The sequence below is a fragment of the Sceloporus occidentalis genome, unplaced genomic scaffold (assembly GCF_023333645.1).
Source record: "Sceloporus occidentalis isolate IW3139 unplaced genomic scaffold, rSceOcc1.0.p SCAF_4, whole genome shotgun sequence".
In the NCBI taxonomy this organism is placed as follows: Eukaryota; Metazoa; Chordata; class Lepidosauria; order Squamata; family Phrynosomatidae; genus Sceloporus; species Sceloporus occidentalis.
In genome coordinates this window covers 198,893,613-198,912,899 of record NW_028316984.1, presented here as the reverse complement: position 1 = coordinate 198,912,899, position 19,287 = coordinate 198,893,613, and positions in this window count along the sequence as shown.

Genomic DNA, 19,287 nt, shown 5'->3' with positions numbered 1-19,287 from the left:
TTGGGAGCGACACTGTGTATAGCCCTGGACAGGTTGGTATCCCAGATATTAGCCAGGGCATCAACAGAATCGCCGTCAGAACCAGTCGCATATCCCTCTAGGGCTTCTTGGAACCTTTTGGGTTCCATCAGCCTTCGAGGGTGGACCATCCTAATGGGTCCGCCACCCCCGGGGGAGCTTGAGGTAGAAGCCTTGATTCGAGCCTCAACCAAGAAATGATCCGTCCATGACAAGGGAGAGATGTTTGAGATCTCTACCCACGGAACCTCCATGTCCGTACTAAAGATCACATCAAGGGTATTACCAGCGCAATGCGTAGGCCCTGAGACTAGTTGAGACAGGCCCATGGCTGTCATGGTAGTCATGAACTCCCGAGCAGCACCTGTTGGAACTTCACTGGCCTCGAAAGGGATGTTGAGGTCTCCCAAGACAAGAAGTCTTGGGGACTCCAACACCAGTTCCGAGACCAGCTGTGTGAGCTCGGCCAGGGAGTCTGTTAGCGCACGGGGTGGGCTGTAGACCAACAGAATCCCCAGACTGTCTCTAGCCCTCAGGGACAGGTAAATACACTCGATGTGATCTGTTTTCCGGACTGGGATCCTGGTTAAGGAGAAGGTGTTTTTATGGACCAAGGCAACACCGCCCCCCCCCCCCCGTCCACCTAACCTGATCTGGTCCTTAACTGAGAACCCGGCTGGGAGGGCCTGGGCCCACACTGCCTCACCCTCAGGCCCAAGCCAGGTCTCAGTAATGCACGCCAGGTCACAGTTTTTGTCCTGCAAAAGATCATAAATGATGTGGGTCTTGCTCTTTATGGACCTGGCGTTGCATAGGAGCAGAGACAGGGTTTGTGGTACGACTGGGCTGAACCCCAGGCCTTTTTGGTTAGGAAAGTGGAAGGAAGGGGAGATAGATATTATGCATCGATCTCTCCTTCCATTTTTTACCTGTTGAATTTTAGAAAAACTGGGTTTTGTAGCCTTTTAAAAAAAAATTCTCTTCATGTGAAGTGAGTTCCTCACCTTCTATTACCACTCCTAATGGATTGCAGCCAGATTTCTGAATAAGAGCTTTATTAAAGCACTAAATCCCACCAAAATCACAAACGTTGATTTAACCTCCCAAAAGCAAGATAATACCTTGTGGACTGTAGCAGAATGGGGGGGGGGGAGGATAAAGTATTTGAATAATGCTAATTATTTCAAAAGAAGAGGATGTACATATATCCCAGAAAAGAAATGGGATTTGCATTAAATACTCCATCGAACATATTGAGAAGAATAAGAGGCCTTTTCAGATCATCCTTTTAGGAAATGTGAGAACTGAGTGCTGCAGACATAGGAGGTTGTGCCAATCGGCCTACAATACATTCATGATGGGAGATGTCTATCTGCCCATACGGCTGTTATTTACCATAAAGTAAAATATGTTAAGGAAAAAGTAGATGGACACTATGGGTCTCTATTCATTTATTTAAGGCCGAGATGGGTGACCGTTCCATATTTTTTCACCAGATGATTGAAACTGCTTCACTCTAGCATGGTAGCCATTAAGACAAGACAGGTAAATGATATGTACTTCATAAGCTTATGTTTTAGGTCCTTTATCTGCAGTGTCAGCCTTCAATTTATCACTAATGTTTTTAGTTTATATGTGAAATATTGTGGTTTTATGGATTTATTTGATGTTAGATGTCTTGATTGATGAGGTTGCATTGGAAGGGAGTGATTAGATAGATAGGGGAATCGATAAATGATAGACAGGTAAGTAGATAGATAGACAGATGGATAGATGGATGCTAGGAGTATGTAGGTTCTATTCTGAATAGGAATGAAATCCTGCCACCTTCCTCATTTGTCCATACGTTAATGTCTACATGAACAGAGATAGGGGCCACAGTCCTGTCCCATAGTTGCATAACATAAAAGTCCACATGTTTAATGTGCTATGCGACCTTTCTGGCAACATCATGCAAGTGAAACAAGAGAGCCAATATGTATCCAAATGTACAACCAAATACAGATCTGCGTCCAGGAACAATGCAGATCCATGTGCAATGTTCACCCATGCATAACAGCATCACATGTGCCACTTCTACAAACCTGAACTGAATGGGTTCATTAGAACATCAGATAAAAATGTCCAATTGCTTCCACAGGGTAACTTAAGACACGCATAAGACACCAATAGGATTCCAGCCTAGATCTGTCAAATAACTCTTCAGCCATTGAACCACATTGGATCTCAAGAATGCTGAGGTGCATCAGTGTCCTATTACATATCTTTATACTTAGTGCCTCTGCTACATAGCTAAGTATATGTAAAGTGATGAAACATACACCATGATAGACGATTCCAGCTAAGATTCCTGACTTCCCAAGGACTGCAAATTCTTGTCCGACTGTGTTCAAGAACAGCGCTTTCATGAACCTATTTTCCTCTTTTTTTTCTTCTCCTCCGCCTTCTCTTTCTCTGGTTTGGCTCCTCCTCCCCTTTCCTGGACAGGAAGATCATGATGACAAAAGCCAATTGCTTTTGAGTGGAGTGTTATCCTTGGAATAAATGAGCTAAACTCAAGGCTGCGAACATGGCAGCGGTGGCATTGGGAGCAATTAGCTCCCAGCAAATCCCAAGACAACCAGTCTACAGGCAGACTAAAAGGTCTCCCAAACAATGAAGGCCCCCACGGCCCTGTGGACCTCTGTCATGCCCATGAATGTCACCCGCCATTGCGGAGGGTGTGCCGGCCCTTTGATGACAAGGAACCCAAGGTTTTGACTCTCCACAAGAAATGTCGTCCCCGGTTTTGGGCTAACCCATCAGATCGCCATGGTGGTTGCTCTGCCGAACCCAAGAGCACCCACTCAAGAAAGAAAGACAGGGTTGGGCAGCTGAGAGGATCATCATCTTAATTACCTCCAATTCCTCCTTTTCCTTTTGTGATGCACATCATGGATACTTGCCAGCATTAACATTCCTGGGATTGTCTCTGGCCATCCCTTTGTGAAGAGATTGAAGGCCAGCTCTTAACCTGAGTTTGTGGGACATTTGTGGCTCCAACAACAGCTTAATTGCGGACACTGTTTGCTGATCAGTATTCAGTTGACAGGCAACAGGAGCTAATCTGAGGATTAGCACAATTGCTTGTTTGCATCTGTGTGTGTGTGTGTGTGTGTGTGTGTGTGTGTGTGTTTTCCTAGCACGGATGTGGAGGGGAGATTTGAAGCAAAAAAAAAAACAAATCCCTTATCTTTGTGCCATCTGATTCAGCTGTATTGAATGGAATTTTGTTGGTGTCTTAAATAAACATACATTTCGCTACAGAGGTAGTTGGCCTTTTTTTTCAGTCCATTGTGAAATGTCCACATTTTGTTCAAGATTGTGAAAGTAGTTTTGTCTGTGGAGAGCCATTGTGTTCAATGCACATTGTGCATCAATGTGCATTTTGCATGTGCACAGGTTACTTTCAGTTGTACATTTGGGTCATAACCTTGTTGACTTCATATACCTTTGTAGGTTTCCTTATACATGTGGTTGTACTTTTTTGGCATAATACTTAGGGCCAAAATAAAGCTGCTTTGGGTCATTTTTGAGGTATGCTATTAAAATGATGCATGCATCTTAAGAGGCCGGAAGCCGTGCCAAAGCCACACTCCAGTCCTAAGGTGTGTGGCGAAACGTCAGGAAGAAACTCTTCGAGGACATGGCCCCATAGCCCAAAAAACCCACAAAAAACTATGGATGCCGGCCATGAAAGCCTTCGACTTCACAGTATTTTAATGTGTTTTAAAATGTTTTTATCATTATTTTGTTTTAATGGGTTTTTATTTGTTTATAGCCTCAGGAGCCCTTGTGGTGTGGGAGGCAATATAGAAATACAATAGATAGATAGACAGATAGACAGACAGACAGACAGACAGACAGATGATTGACAATGCAGGCATGGAGGAAAGGACTTCACCCAGCTATGCTCAGAGAACTTAGGTGAACAAACCCAAGACACTTTAGAAGGTCCCCAGTAGACCTGTTCATAACCTCCTTAAAAGAGATAGCTGCTACACTCCCCACCAGTAGACAACCTTCTAGGTTTGGAAATAATTGTGCCTGACTTAATGGAAGTTATCAGCAGGTTTCCTGCCAAACTGAAGCACTACACACATGACAGAAAAGATGTAATTCGCAAGTATTAATAAAAGAGACCACGAAAAAAAATATATGAGGTCTATGCTGCACTGATCACATCAGCCCAGATGTTCGCAAAATGAAAAACAGCCCCAGTACATGGCCTCTCATAGTGATGTAAGGGAATGTTTAAGATGTGATGGGGTCATTATGTATCACAGAATGTTAGAAACAGCATGGAATTTTTATAAAAATCAGCACTATGAGGGAATGTGCCACGGTTAACTGTTTCAAACGTGCTTGTTGTGTGTGTGTGTGTGTGTGTGTGTGCTTTCAAGTTGCTTGTTGACTTATGGTAACCCCATTAATTTCATAGGGTTTTCTTAGAGGTGGTTTTGGGAGTGCATTCCTCTGAAATACTTGGTATTTCATTGGTGGCCTCCCATCCAAGTACTAACTAGAGCTGATCCTGCTTAGGATCTGGTACCTAACATTCAGAAAAATGCAGAAAGTAATACCAGAATGAACCTGTGTGGTGTAGTGGTTTTGATGTTGGACTGTAGAGATCAGGCTTTGAATCCCCTCCCAGTCATGGAAATCCATTGGGGGTCCTTGAGCAAGTCACATACTCTTGCAGCAAATCATGCCATGAACACTCCATGACAGAATAAGAATTCTGCCCTCCAATAAAATTTTCCTTCAGTCCCCAATTATCTAGCATTCCAGAGAATCAAACATTGAAAATCGTTCTTACTTTGAACTTTTACGTTTGCTGTGTTTGCATTCACTTGGTCATTCTGCCTGCTCTTTTTCTCTCAATGCCTATTTCTTAACTGCAACTATAGTTTTAAGTTACCTTAAAATGCTTGAAATTTTGGGACTGAAGGAAAATTTCATTAGATGGGTGGAATTTGCATGGGGGGACACTCATTTTGCTGTCCTCACCCCACCCCATAACTACATCCTTGCAACTAAGGTACTTACTTTGCCCCTTTCAGTGCCTGTAGTTAGGTTTTTTTCAATCCACAAAGCTCACAAAATGAAACTGCCCAGTTTCCCCACACAGTGTGTGAACATGCTTCTTTCTTTTGTTGTATAACAGCCAAAATGGTTGCTATTTAAGCATAGCTTCCAACATTTCACTGGTGAAAGCCAAGACAGATGTGGCCAAGCAACATCAAAGTGTAGTTAGACTCATAGAATCAGAATTGGAAGATACCCCAAGGCTCATCCAACCCACCCCCCTTCTGCCATGCAGGAAGACACAGTCCTAGCCCTCCCTGTGAAAGATGGCCATCCAGCCTCTGTTGAAAAATCTCCAAAGAAGGAGACTCCACCAGACTCCAAGGGAGTGTGTTCCACTGTCTAATAGCTCTTATTGTTAAGACAGCAAAAGTTATGAAGGAGGAAGAAGGCACAAGCTAGGGAAGGCTGCCGCAGTTTACCTTTGGCCTGAACCTCCTGAGAAGGACACGATTCTGCCCCTTCCTTTCCTTGCTATAAATTAACTGAGTACAAATTACTTTTGCATCTTGAACTCAGTTTGCAGCAACTGAAGTAAGCTGAGGATAAGGGGGGAAGTTTTAAAGGCAGCTGGAACAGTTGGGCGACAATTTTGGAGAATTCGGGGGCGGGGGCTGGCATGTGGGTCATTCTTTTTGTTTTGGTTTGGCTTTTTGTGTTTTGCCTTTTAGTGGTTTGTGTGGCATGGTTTGAAATGTTTGGGGGGCTTTGGAACATCGACAGCATGTTTCAGAGGTTTCAAAGTTGTGGTCTGAGGATCACCAGTGGCCCAGATGCTGTGCCTTCCTCCACTTCTGGGGCAAATCCATTCTGGACTGACAGTGTTGCAGCTGTTGTTTTGGTTTGTTTGTTTGCATTTTGTTTCACTGGTTAGTGGCATATATGTAGTATCGAGATGAAACTGTAACATTTGGATGACTGCCAGTGAAAAGGCTTTGGGTCCATCTCGGCAGTCTCAGGCTCATTCAAAGGAACAAGACATTTCCATACCCTCCAACTGTCCCAATTGGCAGGGACAGCTCCAGTTAATCCTCTGTCTTCCCACTTTTTCAGTAGCTTTCAAAATGCCCCAGTTTCTCTCTCCTCCTCCCACTTTCCCCCTTTGTACTCAGTTTACTTCAGTTGCTGCAAACTGAGTTCACCATGGAAAAACATTGGGCTGCAGCCTCTCCTGAGTTGTGCCTTCTTTTTTCCAGATAACCTTTGCTACCTTGACCAAACTCTGACGTTGCTCGGCGACATGTGTCCCCACTTTCACCTGTGAAATGTTGGAGGGTATGTATTTCAGGCCCAATCAAAGGATGAAGAAGAAACATTTCAAGTTATGAAAAAATCAGAGGGAGAAAGAAAGCTTGTTGTGAAGTTGGGAACACATATGAATAAACCACAAGGTCCTCTTGGGTTGGGTCAAGTGCATGGTCTTTGAAAGGCTAAAAACAAATACAAGGAGAATGTCTGGATGGCTTTTCAGGTGGTCAGTTCACATGTGGGTCCATTTCTTCACAACGAAACATGGCATTCCGGTCTGTTTTCTATTTGCTTGTCAAATACCAGCAAACCAACCCCCTCTTCTTCCCCCCACAAACGGCAATGGCACTAAACCCACCATTTTTAACCTAACATCTACCCACAATTACTGCCTAAATAAGTCAGCAATTTTGAGTTATACAAGCACAAAGGAAAACATCTGCAACCAATCACCATTTTTCTTTTCTTTTCCTCACTCCCCCCTCCTCTCTCACTCCCCCAAACCACCTTTTGGCCATTTTACATTTTGAAGTTTTTGTGTGGATTTTTTTCAACAACAACAACAACACACACACACACAAACCCATTATTATTATTATTTTCAGAAATACTAGTGCTAATAATTTTTTTAAAAAATTCTCTCAAGGCTGAGAAACACATATGTATGAGGAGCTCAGCTTGGAGAGAGAATTTTTACGGCTGACTTATAACCCCCTGAAAAATGGGGATTTATAATGGAAATGCTGACAGACCTAAAACTTGGACAACAATGTATGGCGAGGAATAGAATTTCCAAATTATCTCCTTTCTCAGTTGTGTTCACAGGGCAGCTGCAGAAATCTATCCACCGTGCTGCAGAGCAGTTTATCCAGCCTTGCACTCTTATGCAGCCCAATGAAATTAGAAGTATTCTTTTTGTTATCCCTAAAAGAGAAACAGCCATAATAATGTTGTTATTATAATAGTAGGTAGTGTCAGCGTTGGTGTGGGCAGGACATATATGAGAAAAGGACCCCCACTGGTATTTTCTTGCTGTGCAAGACAATCTCGTCCATATGGGCCAGTTGAGCAGCTAACCATTCACACTACACAATTATCCATTCACACTACACAGTTATAGGGCTGATTCCACTTTAACTGTTATGGTCCCATTCTATGAAATCCTGGGATTTGCAATTTGGGGGGAGATTATTTAGAATTCCTATTCTGAGAGCTCTAGTGCCTCATCAAACTACAAACCCAACATTCCAAAAGATGCATTTAAAATGCAACCACAAGACTTTAGCACGAAAAGATCCAGGGTGAAGGAAAGGTTTGGGACTCCCCATTCTACTTTCCTTTTCCATGCACCCAGGGACCAACGACGTATTGTAATCCCTTTTGTATTCGCAGGCAGCTTGGTCTTGAGTGGGTCAGATCCATAAGCTTTGCAAAAGACTCCTTGATGGGAGCTGAAAATGGCAAGAAAAATCTCTTTTCCGTATGGCAAGGCAAGGCCTCAGGGTGGACGATATGTGGAAAGATATATCTGTCTATTTAATCCATTGTCTGTGGGAACCACCACCCCCGACCCTGGGTGAAATTCATTTGCATGTGCTGAGTCTTGATTTTGGTGTTTTTCTGTACCAGTAGCCAAACTCTGTTTACTTTCAAGGTTTCCTCTTCCTATTGAAGTTGTACAGGTGTTTGTGGATTTCAGTGGCTTACCTGTGTATTCTGATCTGATAGTTGTTGGCATGGTCCAGCATTTCAGTCTTTGCAAATAGCATTTTACGTCCAGGTTGGTTTATAACGTGTTCTGCTACTGCTGATTTTTCTGGCTGATCCAGTCTGCAGTGTCTCTCATGTTCATTGATTTGCATTTGGACATTGGGATTGGTGGTCACTTGTATTTTTCTGTTCTCCTGGGGGTGGGGTATATCCCGATAGGAACTATCATGAGAACAGACTGCATTGTTGGAAAATGTGACCAATAGTACTGGATCTCTCTGGCAGAGTAATCAAATTGGCAAGGCAGAAGCTGAACTTCTCCTCTCCTCTCTCTCTCTCTGGCTTTTGTTCGCAAATGAAGATTCCCGAAGGGCTCATCCCACGCTTTCTACAAGTGCGTTGATTACTAAAAAGGCCGATCCTAGATAAACAAGTCCAGTTGCAGAAGGCACAGCAGAAAGTCTCCTTGGGTGATGTTTCCAGGTTGTGGTTCTTTCTGTGTTGTCGTTTCTCTTCGAGACTCGTTCGGCGTGAGCTTTCGAAAAAGGCTGCAGCATTGTGGATAGTGCATCTCCATGCCTCCCGATGCGAGGCCAGGGCGGACCATTGTTGGTGATCAATTTTGCCGAGCCTGAGATGTTGTTTCAGGGAGTCCTTGTATCTCTTCTTTGGGGCACCCCTCTTATGCTGACCTGTGGCTAGTTCACCGTAGAATACTATTTTTGGGAGGCGATGGTCCTTCATCCTAGAAATGTGTCCTGCCCAGCGCAGCTGCATCCTCAATAGCATGGCCTCAATGCTGGTGATCCCTGCTTGCTCAAGGACAGCAACATTCGTCACATAGTCAGTCCAGTGTATATTTAGAATTGTGCGTAAACAGCACTGATGAAAGCGTTCAAGGAGTCGTAGGTGTTGGCGATAGGTGACCCATGTTTCAGACCCATAAAGGAGAATAGACAGTACAATGGCTCTATATACACTGATTTTTGTGTTTCGCCTCAAGTGTTTGTTACTCCAGACTCTTTTGTGAAGCATTCTGAATGCACTATATGCCTTTGCCAGTCTGTGATCGATCTCTTTATCAATCTTGGTGTCTGAGGAGATGATGCTTCCCAGGTAGGTGAACTGCTGGACAGACTTAAACAAAGATGTGCCTACAGTGATGTGGGGATGGTAGTGTTCTTCCTGAGGTGCTGGCTGGTAGAGGACTTCCGTTTTCTTCACTCTGACTTCCAGTCCAAAGAGCTCTGCAGCTGTTGCAAAACAAGATGTTAGGTGCTGCAGAGCTGCTTCCGTATGGGCAACAAGGGCAGCATCATCAGCAAAAAGCAGCTCACGGACTAGATAGTTTAGAGTCTTGGTGTGGGCCCTCAGACAGCTTAAGTTAAACAGGCTACCATCAGTACGGTAGTGTATATAAATGCCGTCTTCTTCTTCGAGATCTGCCGTAGCCTATATACACATGGTCTAGCAAAGAAAGAAATAAGCTTAATATTCTTTACAAACCATATAAATGTTATCTTTACTCATACATTTCTTGTTCATTAATCAATGACAGAGGGAAGAAGATGGCTGCAGGTTGGATTGATGCAGGAAAAAAGAGGGTGTGGTACAACAAGCAAATAGAAAGTCACCATAATGCAAACTAACAATTAATTAGTATAAATGTGCAAAGACTGCCAACACTAACAGGAACTTCAGAATTTTCCACTATATTACTGCGGTTTCCAGATTACAGGGCCTGCAAGAGCATTACTTTGAATATTTCATTTATGCATGTGGCTTTGAATATTATATTTATAAATGTGGCTACTGCCGACCGTTTTCTGTTTGAAATAAAGCATGAAAAGCTTCTCTGGGTGGATTATAACTCCTATGTTTTACTAAAATCAGTGCTGACAAATGTGTTACAAAATGAGCTTGGAAAAGTGTTTTTGTTCTGTTCAATGCAGATAACTTTATTTCTAATCAGAGAAATCACATTTGTTAAACTTAGGGGCTCTACAGACCGCCCCTTTTCGCACTGGATTGAGGCAGTGGCAACTGCACACCACGTCTCCGATCCGGCCTTTCCAGAGGGCAAAAAGGAGCTGCAAAAAGCGGCTCCTTTTTGCACCCTGGAAAGGGCGCCATAGCTGCACTGCCGTGTGGAGTTGTCATATGGGTGCGGTGCCAGAGGAGCGCTATGATACCGTATGCTGTGTGGAGTGGTGCATGGCATCATGGGACGCTAGGGGAGGAGTCGGGTCATGCATCATCTGGACGCAATGCTGCAGCTCTGCCCCCAGGCCGGCCTTAATGGCCGGTCTGAAGAGAGCCTTAGTTTTTCTCATTTGAATTATATGCTCTAAGCAACTGTGACTGCTGACTAATATATCAGGATAATGACATCAGCAGAGGATGTCCATAGGTCTAAGGTTTTAGCCCTGAAATCTCATATTCTCCAATTGTCTCAATTTGGAAGGGACAATCCTGGTTATTCCTCTATACTCTCACTTTTTAATCTGCTTTTTAAATGTCCCATTTTTTGATCTCCTCTTCCCATTTTCCACCTTTTCCCTCAGTTACTTCAATTACTACAAGCTGGAGGAGAGGAGAAACTGGCTAAAGCAAATACAAACCCTGCATCCTCTCCTAGCTTGTGTGCTCTTTGTTATAAATAACTTTTGCCATCCTGTCTATACTTTGATGTCACCTGACCACATGTGTCCTGATTTTAAGCTGTGAAATATCGGAGAGTATGAAATCTCTGGAATTGGGATGCTCCTAGCTTGATAATCCTATACAAAACTGACCTATGGCATTTCCCAACAAATACTGTTCCGTTCCTACTTAGTTCTGTATATATTGCTACAGGACTTTACCACACGAGATGAAAAAATGAAATTTTAACAGGATAAAAGTGTCTTTGGCTGGTACTTATCACAAAACATTGCATCCATCCTGCTGTTGCCTTGCATTCCATTGCACCTTTTCATTGACAGGCAAAACCTGTCAATAGGCTCTCAATCGCACAGCAATTCTATTACTGGCCTCGTGTGACAGCTCTTTTCCATTGTGGTTTCACTTCTCAGGCAATCAGGTGTTGTGAGTGGCTGTGATTCTGCTCCTCTCCCCTTCTCCCACCTCCCCTACGCAATGATCATGGCCATGAATAGCTTCTCAAAGCTAGCTGCAGTGTGCACATTCACACAGCAGGCAGCCTCAGGAGGCAGTTAGCAGCCACGATTGCTTGTGTTCTGTGGGTGCTGTGTGAATGTGCACACAGCAGTCCCGCATTTTGAGAGGGGGGGAAGAGCAGCACATTCACACAGCAGCTGGCTTTGAAAGGTGGTTGGCAGCTCTGATCACTCATTCCCCTGCTTCCTCCCAGAAGGCGGCTTTTGGTAGTGTGGAACACAGATCACACAGCCATGGATCCCCAAAGCACTATCATAAGAAAAAATTATGCCAAACTGGTATGCTCCCATTCTTAAACTGGCATGGTTGTGGCAGGACAGCAGGGCAGGTTGGTGTGATAAAGTCCACCAACACTGGTAGCTGCACCAACAGATTATGACAAACATTATCACGCTACACTATTATAGCGCTATTATTCCACTTTAACTTCTGCAGCTGCCTCCTGTGGAATCCTAGGATTTGCAGTTTAGGGAAGGTCATTTAGAATTCTTAGCCAGAGAACTCTTAGGCCTCGCTAAACTACAAACCCCAGATTTCCACAGGAGGCAGACATAGCTGTTACAGTGTAATAATAGCCCTATAACCACATAGTGTGATATTGTCAGAGTTTGTGGGAATGCACAGCAGAATAGCTTTCTGCCCCATCTAATGCTGCACTAGCCATTCCCAGGAAGAGGACTGAAAGAAATATGGAGCAATGTAGGCTCTATCACTCTTGCAGAAGCAGCAGCCTTGCAAGCCAGTAGGAAAGTGGATGGTTTGGAAGTTTCCACGAAAGGGAAGAAAAGAGAGATGTGACAATAGTTTTAGCAGGTGTGTGTAAATAGGGTGGAACAAAGGCACTAATGTAAAAAGCACATGGGAGAAGAGGAGGAAGACACACGTCTCAAAATACCTGCCTAAGCCAGAGCGTACTTGGAACCCGTGTTATCAGATTAAAAATTAATCCGGTGACATTCATCCTCCCATGAGCCAATGTGGGGTTTTAGAATGTGATTCAAGTAAGGAGGAATCGCCACTTAGGGGATTGTCAAAGTGCTTAATGCTGAACTGAGATTTACTCTGCCCTGACACACACACAACCTGATAGTGCCTCCAACGTTTTCTCATTGGATCAATTAATGTTGCTGGAATGGTTGCCAAGACTGAGCCAAAGTACTTGTTCAGTATTAAGGAGAGACAGGGGGCAAAGAGAAAGATTTTCAGCAGTATTCAAAGCATATTCAAGAGAGCTGATAAAGAGACCTGCCTTTTTGCAGGAAACGGGCGTTGTATAATGTGCTGGATGGTTATTTGTTGTTGTTGTTGTTGTTGTGCTTTTAGTTTGCTTCAGTTTTAGGATGACTTATTTGCTTTTCACCTTTATATGCTGTTAATATTTAACTACAATATTTGTTTAAACTGTTGTAAACCGCCTTTAGTCTGACTGGGGGAAAGGTAGGAAATAAGGAGGATGAAGAAGAGCAGCATGGACAGGCTTCGGGGACAGAGCAGGGGAGCCTGAGAGTCCCACCCGAGGGAACAGTCGCTGCTAAGCCTCGGAGGAGGCGTGTGGTCGTAGTGGGGGACTCCTTGCTGAGGGGTACAGAAGCAGTAATTTGTAGGCCTGACAAGATGTCTCGAGAGGTGTGTTGTCTTCCAGGGGCAAAGATCCGTGATGTGACAGAGAGGCTGACAAGACTGGTCAAGCCTACTGACCAATACCCCTTCCTTTTGGTCCACATGGGAACTAATGATACTGCAAGACACAGCATTCAGAACATCAAAAGGGATTACGAGGCGCTTGGTAGGAAGCTGAAAGGAATGGATGTACAGGTTGTCATCTCGTCTCTTCTGCCAGTTGAAGGGCATGGTCCAGGAAGGGAGAGGAAAATAGCAGATGTGAACAACTGGCTTTGCAGATGGTGCCACCGAGAAGGATTTGGATTCTTCGATCATGGGCTGCGGTTCCATGAGGAGGGACTTCTTGCAACAGACGGGTTGCATCTCACGCCAGTTGGAAGAAATGTTTTTGCCAACAGTCTCAAGAACTTGATCAGGAGAGCTTTAAACTGAGTTCCGAGGGGAAGGGAGACAATATTAAGGAAGGCGAAAGGGATGGCGAAAATAGTCAAACTGACATAGAGGAAACAAGGCAAACAGTGCAAGGACCCAACAGTGGGAGGCAAAAAACCTTGCACAGGCAGCAAGTAAAAGGGAACCATGGTCTGCGATGTCTCTACACTAATGCACAGAGCATGGGAAATAAGCAAGATGAACTCGAACTCCTAGTACAACAAAGCAAATATGATATAATAGGCATCACTGAAACCTGGTGGGATGAGTCTCATGATTGGAATGTGGAAATAGAGGGGTATAACCTTATTAAGAGAAATAGGCCAAACAGGAAAAGAGGAGGAATAGCACTATATGTCAGAGATATTTACACCAGTGAAGAGATCCTGGACATCAATCATGGAAGCCAGGTGGAGAGCATCTGGATAAGAATCAAAGGGGAGGGAAACAACAGGGGTGTTACGGTGGGAGTCTACTACAGACCCCCAAGTCAGACTGAGGAATTGGATGATATCTTTCTAGAACAGATGACCACACAGTCAGAAAAGAGAGATGTAGTAGTGATGGGCGACTTCAACTATCCTGATATTTGCTGGAAGTCAAACTCAGCAAAATCCTCAAGGTCTAGCAAATTCCTCACTTGCCTGGAAGACAATTTCATGGTCCAAAAGGTGGAAGAGGCAACAAGGGGGTCAGCTATTTTAGATCTGATCCTAACCAACAAGGATGACTTGGTTAATGGGGTGCAAGTGGTGGGATCATTAGGTGGAAGTGACCATGTTCTCCTGGAGTTTGTAATACAGTGGAAAGGAGAAGCCAGGCAGAGTCAGACACGCATCCTAGACTTTAGGAGAGCGGATTTCAGTAAACTTAGAGAAGTATTGAGGGCGATTCCATGGTCAGAAATACTAAAAGATAAAGGAGTTCAGGACGGATGGGACTTTCTCAAAAGGGAGATACTGAAGGCACAATTTCAAACAGTTCCAGTGAGAAAGAAAAACGGGAGGTGTCTCAAGAAACCAGGATGGATGACCAAGGAACTTTCAACCGAGCTAAGTTTGAAACAGAACATGTATAAGAAATGGAAAAAGGGGGAAATCACAAAAAAGGAATTCAAAGAAATAGCAGGCATGTGTAGGGGTAAAGTCAGAAAAGCTAAAGCGCAGAATGAACTCAGGCTTGCTAGAGAGGTTAAGAACAATAAAAAGGGCTTTTTTGGATATGTCCGCAGCAAGAGGAAGAAGAAGGAAATGGTAGGGCCACTGCGTGGAGAAGATGGCAAAATGCTAACAGGAGATAGAGAAAAGGCAGAATTACTCAACACCTTCTTTGCCTCAGTCTTCTCAGAAAAGGCAAAGGGTGCTCAACCTGAGGATAATGGAGCAGAGGACAGGATAGGGGCATTTCAGTATAGAATAAGTAAAGAGGTAGTAGAGAAACACCTTATTAATCTAAATGAATTTAAGTCTCCGGGACCAGATGAACTCCATCCAAGGGTATTAAAAGAACTGGCAAATGTAATATCGGAGCCATTGGCAATCATATTTGAAAACTCCTGGAGAACAGGAGAGATCCCAGCAGACTGGCGAAGGGCAAACGTTGTCCCCATCTTCAAAAAGGGGAAAAAAGAGGATCCCAACAATTATCGTCCAGTTAGTCTGACATCAGTTCTAGGAAAGATTCTGGAGCAGATCATTAAACAGAGAGTCTGTGAACATCTAGAAGGCAATGCCATAATCACAAAAAGTCAACATGGGTTTCAGAGAAACAAGTCATGCCAGACAAATCTAATCTCTTTCTTTGATAAAATTACCAGCTTGGTAGATGAAGGGAATGCTGTGGAAATAGTATATCTTGATTTCAGTAAGGCCTTTGACAAGGTTTCCCATGACATTCTTGCAAACAAGCTTGTAAAATGTGGGCTAGACAAAATAACTGTTAAATGGATCTGTAACTGGTTGACCGGCCGAACCCAAAGGGTGCTCAACAATGGCTCCATTTCATCCTGGAGAGAAGTGACCAGTGGGGTCCCACAGGGCTCTGTCCTGGGCCCAGTGCTATTCAACATCTTTATCAATGACCTGGATGACAGAATTGGGAGCATACTTATCAAATTTGCAGATGACACCAAATTAGGGGGAATAGCTAATACCCCAGAGGACAGGATCAAGATTCAAAATGACCTGAATAGACTAGAAAGCTGGGCCAAAGCTAACAAAATGAAATTCAACACAGAGAAATGTAAGCTATTGCACTTAGGGCGGAAAAATAAAATGCACAGATATAGGATGGGTGACACCTGGCTGAATGAAACTACATGTGAAAGGGATCTGGGAGTCCAAGTAGACCGCAAGTTGAACATGAGTCAACAGTGTGATGCGGCAGCTAAAAAGGCCAATGCTATTTTAGGCTGCATCAATAGAAGTATAGTGTCTAGATCAAGAGAAGTAATAGTGCCACTGTATTCTGCTTTGGTCAGGCCCCACCTAGAATATTGTGTCCAGTTCTGGGCGCCACAATTCAGAAAGGACATTGAGAAACTGGAGCGTGTCCAAAGGAGGGCGACAAAAATGGTGAAGGGTCTGGAAACCATGCCCTATGAGGAACGACTTAGGGAGCTGGGGATGTTTAGCCTGGAGAAAAGAAGGTTAAGAGGTGATATGATAGCCCTGTTTAAATATTTGAAAGGATGTCATATTGAGGAGGGAGCAAGCTTGTTTTCTGCTGCTCCAGAGAACAGGACCCAGAACAATGGATGCAAGCTACAGGAAAAGAGATTCCACCTGAACATTAGGAGGAACTTCCTGACAGTAAGGGCTGTTCGACAATGGAATGCACTCCCTCGGAGGGTGATAGAGTCTCCTTCCTTGGAGGTCTTTAAACAGAGGCTGGATGGCCATCTGTCAGGGATGCTTTGATTTGGATTTCCTGCATGGCAGGGGGTTGGACTGGATGGCCCTAGTGGTCTCTTCCAACTCTATGATTCTATGATTCTATGATAACAACAGTAACAACGGCCTCTCTCTCCCACCACGTTTTAAACCAGTTGTCACACCACCCAACAATGGTCCTAAGTGAACTAGGCACTGGGAAACAGGAATCCATAAGGAAGAATAAGCAAGATCAGAGGGCAAACTAAGAAGTAGGACTTAACAACAAACCAGATATCACAGACAAAGAAAATACAAGAAACATAGGGTTACAGAAACACAGAGTTCCAAAACACTTTCTCCCCTGAGCAAAATCCCACTGAGAAAGAGAGAGGCCATCTTATATTTCTACCTGTCCAGTAATATCCTGGTTAGAATCAGGATGAAAGCTTCTTTATTGTAGTAAGCTAGGAGTTCTTGACATTGTGTTCCTATATCACAGATGGGAAACTGCCTGACCACAGGCTAGATTTGGCCCATGAAGGTTCTCCATCTGCCCACAAGGTTTTTCTACTGTTGCACCCAATCAGTTATTGAAGATAACAAATAAGAGTCTGTTGAAAGTTGGGAAAACATGTTGCACGGAACTGATCTCTAGATGGTAGTCCAGGATGCTGTTGCATATAATTTGCAGCCCCAGAAGCTTTGGTTAGCACTAGGGCTCCTCCTGAGTAGACATGCAAAAAATTGGGTTGTGTTTTTGCGTGCTTCAAAGTTATAGCAATTGGGTATTACTCCTGAGTAGACATGCCTGGAGTTCAGCAGGCTCCGTATCCTTGGTGGGTTGCAAAGGTAAGAATTAATCTGGCCTCATCCACTTTGATGTCTGTGTCTATACCCATTACTCAAATGTGGCCACTGAGACCTTCCCAAATTAGAATCCATCCCATTGTCCATAATTTCAGGGTGCCTATCTGATTAATACTGGGAGGAAATAACAATAATTTACAGGTGAAAAAGTTCAAAGATATAGCTGTGTTAGTCTGTAGAATCAGTATGTGGAGAGATCTTGTAGCACCTTTGAGACTAACACTAACAGGTGAAAGAATGGTTTTGCTATGGCAGCAGGTGACTCAGTGGTACTCAAGAGCGAAAACCATTATCATTGCTGCTTCTTACTGTTCAGACTGTTTAGCAACATAACTAAAGAAAATGTGGCTCCTTCCCTTAACAGTGCTACAAAGACTTATGGGTTCTACTGTGCTCCTCCTCTTGTGGTGATCATCAGATTCAAGGGCATTGCCTTCTCAATGGCAAGCAAACCAGAGTCAAAGATATCCTATAACTGAGGCACCTATTTACTTTTGAGGTGATCTGGAAGAGCAGAGTCCAGCCCAAAGGACTGCTTTCAGGTCTTTATTGTCCCCCTGAGGAACAAGGCGTATGTTTGAGAGGTGTCGGGGAATTAGCTTGGCCATAAATTATTCTCTGCACCTGGTGCTTTCTGCCTCATGCAGCTTCTCACTCTGCAGTATAGCCGTCTTGCTCTGTCTGCAGTCCCCAGCGCATGTCCACCACGTGTCCCTGAGTGCCTCTGATATGCGTCTCCACTTCACACTGCACATGTTCAACCCAGCAAACATCATGATACATGTAGCAAACCTCTTGGCTGCCTAAACCATGGACTATCCAACAGCCTGAGTCCACCCAAAACTGTGCCTAGTGAGATAGCCTGCAACTTAAATGGGTGTGAAAAGTTTGCATTTCTACAGCTCTGTGTTATGTTAGGGGAAGGATGAGGGGGAGAAGGAATTCCCCTAAACCACTTTGTTTCCATAAAAATTTGCAAGAAGTCAAAAGGTAAATAGGTTACCTTTGTGCTACAATAAATTGTATTTCCTCTCTTTACAAGCTCTCCAGCTGTTTATGCAAAAATGTAGCAGTAACAATAAAAGCTAGTTGATAGTCCCTGCTCATTCATTTGGCTATAATGAAACTTTCTCTACAACATGTTCTCCTGAAGTTGCCTTCTCCAGAGAGGGGTGAATGGTGTTCCATGCTAAGTGACAGCATCATTTTACTTCACCCGTTGGAAATAATAAGCATTTGTGCATGTATTGTCCTACCTTTTAAACTCCTGGTTTTAAGGTCATTTCCAGTGTCACTGTTCCCAAAGTGAGACCCAAATATCTTAGTACACATTGTACACTGCAATACAGGACTCACAAAAGACACTATAAGATCTTCTCCATCACCTGGCTTACATTCCATCTCCAAGAAACGCCATCCATCATTCCTCTTGTTGGATCAATCTTGAATTTAACTAGAGGAGTCAAAAGAATTGCCCACTTGTAGGAAGCGACATCAGCAGATTAAGATACACAGATCAACCCTGTTTCTAGCAGAAAAGAGTCTGACATGAAAGTTAAGGAAGAAGGGGCAAAAGTTGGTTACACATGGCAATAATAATCATAATAATAACCACAGATGACTTACATGACTTTAAATCAGGTGATGAAGACAGAAATAGTTAACGATTTTCTATATCTCAGTGCAATCATTAATCAAAACAGAGGCTGCAATCAAGAAATCAGAAGAAGGCTAAGACTTTGAAAGGCAGCTATAAGGAACAAGATAAGATCCTCAAGCGCAAAGATACTGTATATCATTAAATAAAAAGATGTATCATTAAAATCCATGCCCTACTATTTCAAGATTCTTCACATATGAGATGTGAAAGCTGGACAATGAAGAAACCTGACAGGAACAAAATCAACTCATTCGAAATGTCCCAATCTTCAAAAAGGGGTGGGGGGAAGAGGATCAAAATAATTACCACCAGCCTGACAGCAATATCAGGATTTAAGAAGCAGACAGTCTGTTAGCACTCAAAAAAGAATGCCATGATCACTAAAAGTCAACATGGATTTCTCAAAAACAAGTCATGCCGGACTAATCTTCTATTTTTTCTGATAGAGTCACAAGCTTGGTGGATAAAGGGAATGCTGTGGGTGTAGCATATCTTCATTTCAGTAAGGCCTTTGACAAGTTCCCCCATGATATCCTTGCAAAAAAGCCA